General features: G+C 44.5%; 1 non-coding gene across 1 annotated transcript; it reads right to left on the bottom strand.

Annotated features, from left to right (window-relative positions):
- Positions 1-670: 670 nt before the first annotated feature.
- Positions 671-773, bottom strand: LOC121501126. Its single transcript, XR_005990548.1, has one exon. It is a non-coding gene; the product is annotated as a U6 spliceosomal RNA (small nuclear RNA).
- Between the last annotated feature and the right edge of the window lie 9,251 nt (positions 774-10,024).

Genomic DNA, 10,024 nt, shown 5'->3' with positions numbered 1-10,024 from the left:
GAACTTCTTATGCTTTAGGACCTTTTCTGGAGAACGCAAACCCTGTAGCCCAGACAGCATGGCCTGAATGGCGATGTGGGGCAGGGTTTCTGGGGCTTTCCCTGTCTTCCCCTCCTATCTCTACATCAGACCCAGGAAGCATGACCAGACCAAACTAAAGTCCTTTCTACTCTCTGCTCTCATTTAGCTCATTGTCTAACCCGGAACAAGTCATTTGCCAGGTTTCTCATCTTCTCCTGAGGAAGTTAGGTGCCGGTTCTCTCTTGGGTCCCTCCAGTCCTGACAGTCTCCAAGGTTGATGACCCAAGAGCACAGAGGTGCAGCTTAGAGGGGGCTCGCTGGGCGGTCCCAGGTGAGCCCCAGCCTTTCCTGGCCTCGTGTGTTCCTCCAAATAAGAGCATAATTTTAATGTCACTCACGGAAGTCTGTCCCTGGAAATCTCTCTTTGCCCTCTTCTTCTTTGGCATCTCTTCTTTTGATAGATTCCTCTAGATGAGCATGACCTACAGTCTTCTGAGGCATTATTTATAATTTCTCTGTTGTCCTCATCTCCAATGCTGTTTACAAGAATCTTGAGGGCTTTTGGGGAAGCGGATCTGACATTCCTGGTTCAGAGAAGACTTTCTGAGCATTGGCTGAGACTGACAGGTCTTTTTTTTTTTTTTCTTTTTTTAATATAGAACACTTCTCAGATTTGCGTGTCATCCTAGCGCAGGGGCCGTGCTAATCTTCTCTGGATCATTCCAATTTTAGTATATGTGCTCAAAGCGAGCCTGAGACTGACAGAGCTTACCTCCATTCCCTCTCGTGTCCTGATTGATGGCCTCTTCTGAAAGGCTTCTGGAATTTGGCAAATTCACAAAAGTTGAGTGCCCGGAACCTGAGGTAGCTGGATTGATTATTTAGCCAGCAAGTGCAGCAGCAGCAAAACGGGCCCAGCCAGCAGAATGAGTCCCAGAGAACTTGGAGACTTTCATGCAATCAAATATTTATAAACAGCTCCAGTGGAAGGAAAAGAGGCACAAAACTCTCCCTATGCCTTGCCACCTATTGAAAGTAAAAGCCTCAAATTTGGGGCGCCTGGGTGGCTCAGTCGGTTAAGTGTCTGCCTTTGGCTCAGGTCATGATTTCAGGGCGCTGGGATCGATCCCCGTGTGGGCTTCCCTGCTCAGGGTGGGAGTCTGCTTCTCCCTCTCCTGCTCCCCCTGCTTGTGCACGCTCTCTTTCTCTATCAAATAAATAAAATCTTTTTTAAAAAGGCCTCAAAATTTCTTGACCTTTTTCTTTTTCCTTTTACAAAGTGGCCTCTTTGAGATACATTCTTATTTGATGGGGGCAGCCAGTGATATTTGGCTGCAGTACCTACGGAGCCTAATGTTTGCCTCCTGTGGGGTATCTGTACTCTAATAGGAGTGTGGGGGAAGGTTCTGGAGCTGTAAATGTGAGTTTTGATTGATTACCTGACATGCTCAACTTCTTCCTGTCTCTTCAGGGAAGCGCCGCATCGCAATTAAGCCTGGGCACAGGTAGGCAGATTAAGATAACCCGGAATCTTTCTATCTTGGGTCAGAGTACCTGGGCAGCCACGACTGATAGGGTTTCCTGACTAATCAGTCAAGTTTATTTCTAGCTTTGTTTCAGAAAAGAAAGGATTGGAGGAACAAGGTGTTTGAAGATGTTTGGAGGGAAAAAATAAAATGTTGGCCTTCGGGGAAAGAGGCAAAAGTTCAGGATCGTTTATCGTTTTTGTTACTAGGGAAGGCCTGTAATGCTTTTTTCTTTCAAAATGTATTCTTTTTTAAGATTTTATTTATTTATTCATGAGAGACACACAGAGAGAAGCAAAGACACAGGCAGAGGGAGAAGCAGGCTCCATGCAGGGAGCCCGACTTGGGACTCGATCCCGGGTCTCCAGGATCACGCCCTGTGCCGAAGGCAGATGTTCAACACTGAGCCCCCCCAGCACTCAAAATGTCTTTCTGGTGTGCTCCTTGCTCTATCCCCAGCGTGGCCGGGTCGTTTTGGACAAACACCAGCATGAGCGTGGGTTCCTGCTCCTCACGTCACTTGTCAGCCCAAGAACCGTAATGGCTCTGTGGGGACTCCCACAGGGAGATCCAACTCTACTTAGTTTCTGAGATGTTCATGATCTCTTTGGCCAACTTGATTTCCCTCTCCTACCCATCATGGCCCTTCACCCGAGTGAGGCTCAGCCTCCTCCCTGCCCCCCGCACCTTGCCCCCAGGTAGTCCTGCCTCAGCCTTTGCCTTCAGGCCAGCCCAGAACATACCTGACCATCCATGTCTTGCTCGTGTTTCCAAGCTCCCTTTTTTCATTCTCTGCAACTGCCAGCTACTGTTCTCTTTCCCTGACTCCTTCCGCAGTTGGGGCTTCCCCCTGTATCCCATCAAATCCCCACATTTCCACTTAGCAGTCCGAGTATTGGGTGCCCGCTCCGCAGAGCAGTGTGCCGCATCTCAGGGAGGATGAAAGCAGGGGCCACAGTTCATTGTGTACAAGCTGCACGTCAGGCGTTGTCCCCTTATGTACCTTACCTCTGATCTTCACAAGCACCCCAAGAGGTAAATAGTTTTTCTCCTTTTTTTTCCTTCACAAATGAGGTGATGGAAGCTTGGGGTGATTCTCGTGTCCCTGATGGAATAGCTAGGCTTCAAAAGAGGGCCTGGCTTCCACCAAAGCCTTGTCTGTCTCACCCTGCTGTGGAAATAGTTTCTTCTCTTAAAGATGTTTGCAATCAAATAGCGAAGGCAAGGGTATGACTATCACTTATCTGCCTTTCTCCCTTTACTAAATTGCAAGCTATTTACGCTGGACCAAGGGGTAGAAATTTGCATTTCATTTCAGCCGTTTGATCCTGGGACAGGTTTGGACACAGCTGCACATAAAAAGGATAAATCCAGCAACTGAATCACACTGAGTAGAAAGGGGACAGTTAGCAAATGGGGAAGCTGGTGAAAACCTACACTGACAGCCAAGAGGCTTGAAATCAGTCATGACAATGGGAGGAAATGGTATAGTCGAGGTAGGGTCTACACAGGTTGGCATGTGAGTTACTATGCAGAAGAAGGAGGGGTTAAAAAAAAAAAAAAAAAGAAGACTGTTGCATGGACCTGAGAGATTGGTGTTGCCATTAGCAGAAGTGGGGAAGCGTGAAGGAGGGAGGCTGTCAGGGGAAATTAGTTTCATTTGGCATGTGCAGTTGAGGTAGCCGTCTATCAACAGCCACGTCATCCAAGAAGCTGCAAGTGTGGTGCTGGAGGCCAACTGGAGTCCCACCTGTTGGTGTCCTGGCCGGATGCAGAACGGGAACCCTGCGTCCATAAACCTCAGAGTGGAAAGTGCTTCCGAGTCCATCCACTGATGAACGGGTCAGCAAAATGACACATCCACCCAATGGAATGTTATCTGGCCCTTGCACGCTACATCATGATGGTCCTCGGAAACTTCACACCAAGGGAAGAAGCCAGTTACAAAATACCCACAGATTGTATGATTCATTTACATGAAACGTCTAAAATAGGTGATTCCATAGAAACAGCAGATTTCTGGTTGCCAGAGGCTGGGAGATGGGAGAGTCCAAATGGGTTTGGAGGGATCAAAATGTTCTGGAATTCGAAGATGGTGACAGTTACACAACCTCACAAATACACAAAGAAACATTGGATGGTGAATCCTATGGTATGTGAATTATGTCTTTTCTTTTTTTAATGGAAGAAAAAAAAGGACCTCAGAGATCGCCCACTTTGTTCCCATCCTGAGTGATTCAATGCTTTCATCCATCCCCTACCTACACTCCTTAAACATGCTTCAACAGCTCCCGTCACAGGGAACTCACCATCCCGCACACCTCGTAGGGTTGTGTTGATGAAAATGAAGGAATAAATGGAAAGTTTGTCGTACCTAGCATATAGTCAACACTTGATAAATGATCTTTTTTTTTTTTTTACTTCTCTCCTGCCCTTTACAACACTAGAAACCCAGTAAGAGCTCAAATACTACATGTGTTTGGTCATCCAATAGCCTAAAAAGCCCGAAGCACCAAGCTGAAGCAATGATCTTGTTGGAATAATCTGTGCGAACGTAAGGTTGGTTAGGGATTTTGTTTTTTAAGAGTCTTGATGGGGTCTACGGATGCTTTTACTGCCAATGAGGTCAGTTTGCTAACAAGTTTGTTTTTCCCCTTCATGAGGTGTGCACCCAGCGTGGCCAGAGATCTGAGACAGATCTCTGGTAGGTTGGAGACAACTGGGTGACCGCCCAGCAACATGCCAGGGGAGCTTTGATCCCAGGGTCCTGGGATCAGGTCCCGCATTGAGCTCCCCACAGGGAGCCTGCTTCTCCCTCTGCCTGTGTCTCTGCCTCTCTCTCTCTGTGTCTCTCATGAATAAATAAATAAAATCTTAAAAAAAAAAAAAACAATTGAGAGCCGTCTTTATTTAACATAAGGCAGGTGACCCAAACCTTCCTAGTAACCCTCTGCATTTTGGTAAATAGAAGACAGAACCAAAGCTACTTTATACAGTGAGCGAAAGTAATGAGTCACTTCCCCAGATTCTTATCCTAATCTCAGATTTTATCCCTGTTTTGGCTGAGGTCAGGCGAATACTATGAAATGGTATGGCACCAAAATCCTAGGCAGAAGACACTTTATTTAGGGTCAATCATCTACAACACTTGGTCACCTTTTACAAGCCATTTGATATAATCTGTTGGTCTGACGCAGCCCTGGCCATGGCTGAAAACGTCTGGGTGATCTCCTGGATTGCTTCCTAAACCACTGCAATAAACCCAACAGGAGAAGGCCTCAATAGCTTTGCACCAAGGGGGCGTCCCTCCCACCTCTCATTCCCTCGGCTTCCTAACCGCCCCCCCCCCCGCCCCCTAACCCACCCCCGATGCTGGGCAGCTAGGCCCACAGGACACCAGCGTTACTCTCAGAGGAACAAAACAACCGAAATGTCCCCACCTGCATTTTTAACTGGTCGGATGGTTTCCAGATGTCAGTGTGAAGCATTTTTCCAGTGGCTCAGCGGTTTAGCGCTGCATTCAGTCCAGGGCGTGGTCCTGGAGACCCAGGATCAAGTCCCAAGTCAGGCTCCTGCATGGAGCCTGCTTTTCCCTCTGCCTGTGTCTCTGACTCTCTGTGTGTGTCATTTCATGAATAAATAAATAAAATCTTTAAAAAAAAAACAGCATTTTTCCTAATCAACATTGTAACCTTCTGGATATTTGTTCAGCTACGTTGAATATACTCTATTAAGTGGAACTCTACAGACGGGAAAGCAGGTCTGAACCTCGCTTCTCTGAAGACATCATGATATTTCTTATTATTTGATGGTGTTAGTGTTTTGCTAGGATATTAGCAAGCAGTTTGCCTGCTGGAGGGTTGTCATTGCCTCTTCAGCCGCCAGTTTTTTTTATTATAAATTTATTTTTTATTGGTGTTCAATTTGCCAACATATAGAATAACACCCAGTGCTCATCCCCTCAAGTGCCCACCTCAGTGCCCATCACCCAGTCACCCCCACCCCCCGCCCACCTCCCCTTTCACCACCCCTAGTTTGTTTCCCAGAGTTAGGAGTCTCTCATGTTCTATCTCCCTTTCTGATATTTCCCACTTATTTTTTCTCCTTTCCCCTTTATTCCCTTTCACTATTTTTTATATTCCCCAAATGAATGAGGCCATATAATGTTTGTCCTTCTCCGATTGACTTACTTCACTCAGCATAATACCCTCCAGTTCCATCCATGTCGAAGCAAATGGTGGGTATTCGTCGTTTCTAATGGCTGAGGAATATTCCGTTGTATACATAGACCACATCTTCTTTATCCATTCATCTTTCCAAAAAAACAGTTTTGAATGAACTTGGAAAACCAAGCTTAGTTTCTTGACTCCTCCTCTGGCCTCGCATCTCTTTCTCTGCTCCTTGCCACTGTGGATAATTTGCTGTTCCCATCTGTCCATTTCCTCTGACCCTTGCCACTGATAATATGATTAAAACCTCCACTCTGTTGCTTTTCATTTACTTCAAATCATTTCTGATTATGTGTGCTGTATTTTCTTTATTTAGACCCAAGGTATAATTAGGGAAGAGAGCTGGACAAAAGAATCTTTTTTTTTTTTTTTTTTTTTTCTGTCTCTCACCATGGTGTTGGATGGAAAATGCTGCCCAGCATGTCGGGTAAGATCCTAGCTGCTCCGTGTCTTTTGTAGCAGTCGGGGGGAAAAGGTGCCTAGCTACGCCAATCCAGATGTGCGATGGTAGCTTGTTTATCTTACTTTGTGTTTAATGAGATTCTTCAGCTATTGTTACTTTGAAGTACGGCTTCTATTTTATCTAGCATTTATTAAATGTCAGCCATGTGCTCTGTTGCACACAAGGGATACTATGGTTCTTTTTTTTTATTTTTTAAAGATTTTATTTATTCATTCATGAGAGATACAGAGAGAGAGAGAGGGGGGAGACACAGGCAGAGGGAGAAGCAGGCTCCCAATGTGGGACTCGATCCAAGGACCCCGGGATCACACCCTGGGCCGAAGGCAGATGCCCAACCACTGAGCCACCCAGGAGCCCTCAGAATAGGATGGTTCTGTCTGGATTAAGAATGTAGAATGCTTGTGAGTTTAGTTTCAATGCTGGTGATTAAAAATATGTACCTAGTGGACAGTGTATGTCATGGTCGGGTATGTTTTCCAAATATTTTCTATGAAATAAATAAATATTAGACCCTGCCCCTGGGAAAGACATATCTAAGACAAGGCACAAGGAAAGAGAGAGGAATAAAGCTCACTTTAAAAGTAAGATTGAGGGATCCCTGGGTGGCGCAGCGGTTTGGCGCCTGCCTTTGGCCCAGGGCACGATCCTGGAGACCCGGGATCGAATCCCACATCAGGCTCCCGGTGCATGGAGCCTGCTTCTCCCTCTGCCTATGTCTCTGCCTCTCTCTCTCTCTCTGTGACTATCATAAATAAATAAAAATTAAAAAAAAAATAAAAGTAAGATTGATTTAAAAAGAAAAAAGTAAGATTGATTTAAAAGCAAGATTTAATTTTTGCTTTTGTTTCAAGTGATAGGTTGGATTATTATTTTTTTTTATTTTTTATTTTTTTTTTTAGCTCTTTTGGTTTTGGGTCTTACCAATGTTTTCCATTCTACAAAGAACGTTTTGATCTTTTCATCTGGCCCAAGGCGAAATTGGTGGCTTGGCTCCGTTACAAGGGAAAAGCCTGGAACGGGAAGAAGCAGGAGTTTGGACGGCAGCGCGCTTCACCAAGAAGTGGCATAGCTTTGTTCAATTAAATGCTTTGTTCCTCAGGTTCTTTACCTTCTACAGCAGGGGGCGCCTGGCTGGCTCAGCCCCCCGAGAGTGCAGGCTTCTTGATCTCAAGGTGGTGAGTTCAAGCCCCACATGCGGCATGGAGGCTTTTTAACACAAAAGTTTAAATAAATAAAAATAACTGTATAGGTATTACATCAGGATGGCGGAGTGGTTAAGCTAGAACGGTAGTGGAAGGGGACTTTGCTGGTTTAAAATCAGAAAATACAACTTGAAGGCTCATCATTTACTACTAAATGGGTTATGTCCCCGTCTTTGAAATGGGGCTAACCCCACAAGTCACAGGGCCGTGATGATGAACCCATAAGTATGATGGTGGCTTCGAGTGCATTATAAGCTGTGAAGTGTCGTGCAAATATCAGTTGTTAGAGTGGTAGGGAGATGGATCAGCTACCTGCATGATGACAGAATTGAAAGGTTTTTATCTTGAGAATGCTTTCCACATAAGAGATGTATTTTGTTTTGTAGCGAGGAGGGAGCAGGGGCAGCAGTGTTGAGCTGAGGACTGATGTTAAGCGGGCTGACGCCTACAGAAGGGCCTCTCCAAGCCCCACATTCCGGAGGGCAGGGCCCCATCTCCCCACACCTGCCTGCACCCCCCCTCCATGACAGGGCCTAGCACCTAGCAGCCAGTGAGCAAACTGCTCACCAAACCCCACTGAACGTTGAAAACACCCCAGCAGGAACTCTGTTATCTGACAACATAACAATGGCATCCCATCTACTTTTTTATCCAACTAGTCCATAAAGCAGATCCTTATATGAACATGAAAAAATAAAAATCTTAAAAAATAATAAAAAATAAAAATCTTGTCTCTAGGGGTTGGGAGAGAGAAGGCCTACATCCTGTTCTGGTTATTGTCTAAATATTTATGCATAAGTATTTTTTCTTGGGTCTTGCTTTGCCTCTCTTTTTTTTTTTTTCAATTTAGTTTCTCTCTATTTCTCTTTCCCCGCCAAATTTTTAAGTCAACCATATCACCTCTACAGTCTGCCTAATTATCATTTGAAAAGCAGTGCACTCCATCAGACTGGGCGGAGGGGGTGGGGTGCAGAGAAGGATAACCTGGAGTCGATTTGTATTCCAAAGAACAGGGTATTATTGTGCGTGGTGAGCTTCACCCAAGTGCTTAATGCTTGAAAATGCATGAAGAAAACCATCCTTCCTCTAGCAGGTGGTACAGTCTGACTCGAGGCATAAAAGCAGTAGATATATTGAGATACTTTTTCATTTTTCTCCACTGACTGTTTTCCTTTCTGAATGTGTACGCATGTGTGCATGTTATAAGAAGTCATTTAAAAAACAAGCACGATGTTCATCTATTCAAATTGGTCTTATTTGAGAACTATCGTCCTGTGTTGTAAATAGATTTCCTTTTTTTAACAAGGCCATTAATGCTATTTACCTAGTAACACTTGTGGTGTATCAATAATATTAATTTTGTCAATAGAGCATTTAAGTGATTATTGCATTTTCTAATATTAAGTATCTTCACTACACTTAAAGAAAAGTGCCCATGCATCTAAAGAGAAAAGCCCAATCCCATGAGGCACATGTTTACTTGCAACAATAGGAGTTTCTCCAAAGACTGAATTTTTTTTTTTTTGCCTCGGGCCAAGGAGACAGACTGAGAATCCAAGAATTTAGAGATGGAAGGTACCTCATTCAACCTCCTAATCCAACGCTGGAATCCCTTCTCTGGCAATCCTGGCAGATGGCCATCCATCTGCTTGTATACTTCCAATGCTGGGGAGCTCATTATCTCCCGAGGCAACTCATAAATTCTTTCTTATTTGAACTAAAATCGGCCTATAACTTCTATCCATTGGTCCTGGTTGTGGAGCAAATGGGAACGATCTTCAGTATTTGAAGACAACTACCACATCTTCCTTTAGTCTTTTTAAAATTAAGATAACTAGATGGCTCTAAATTAAGGCTTTCGCCTGGAATCTGGAAGAGTAACGACGTAAACAACTGAGTGTTAAACCGTGCAGTACCCAACACAGAATTTCCTCTACAAAGGAGCTCGCGGGTAAGCGTCTCTTCCATATCCACACTTGGCCGCGGCCCACTGCGCAGTACAGTTCTTGAACGTAACTCATCCCTCATTTAGCGGAGAGTAGTAAGAAATCTGCCCTGAGTGAATAGAAATCCCACCTATTCTTTTTTACTATTCTGAATTCCTTTAGAGGGCACGAGCTCCTAAAAATTGCTATGAGATAAAATGTAAAGGTTTTCCTTTAGAAGGGAAAATTAAACGCACCAGAACATAAATTTTTGAAAGCAGGAACTATGTCCAGATCTTCTTTCTGTACCCCTTAGTGCCTAATATCATTCCTGGCAGATGGAAGCTGCTGCTGATTTACTGTTTTGTTGAGCTGAAAAAGGGAACTGGCCAACATTATGTTGAAATATACGTGTCTCTGGGAATGCACACACACATCTGTCTGTCCACCTACCTGGCTGTGCATCTGTAAAGAGAGACATATATACACATGCATATGCACACACATTTTTTTTTCTACTTTTTACTCTCCTGGGATTGTTTCCTAATGATTCACAGGACGACCTAATGCCACAGTGCAGACAAAACTGTTCTCTGGATGAACTGCCAACCCCACACACCTGGGGTGATCTGGAAGGTGGCATCTAATTTACATATTT

Source organism: Vulpes lagopus, chromosome 10 (genome assembly GCF_018345385.1).
Source record: "Vulpes lagopus strain Blue_001 chromosome 10, ASM1834538v1, whole genome shotgun sequence".
Taxonomy (NCBI): domain Eukaryota; kingdom Metazoa; phylum Chordata; class Mammalia; order Carnivora; family Canidae; genus Vulpes; species Vulpes lagopus.
This window is presented reverse-complemented; position numbering and strand designations above follow the sequence as displayed.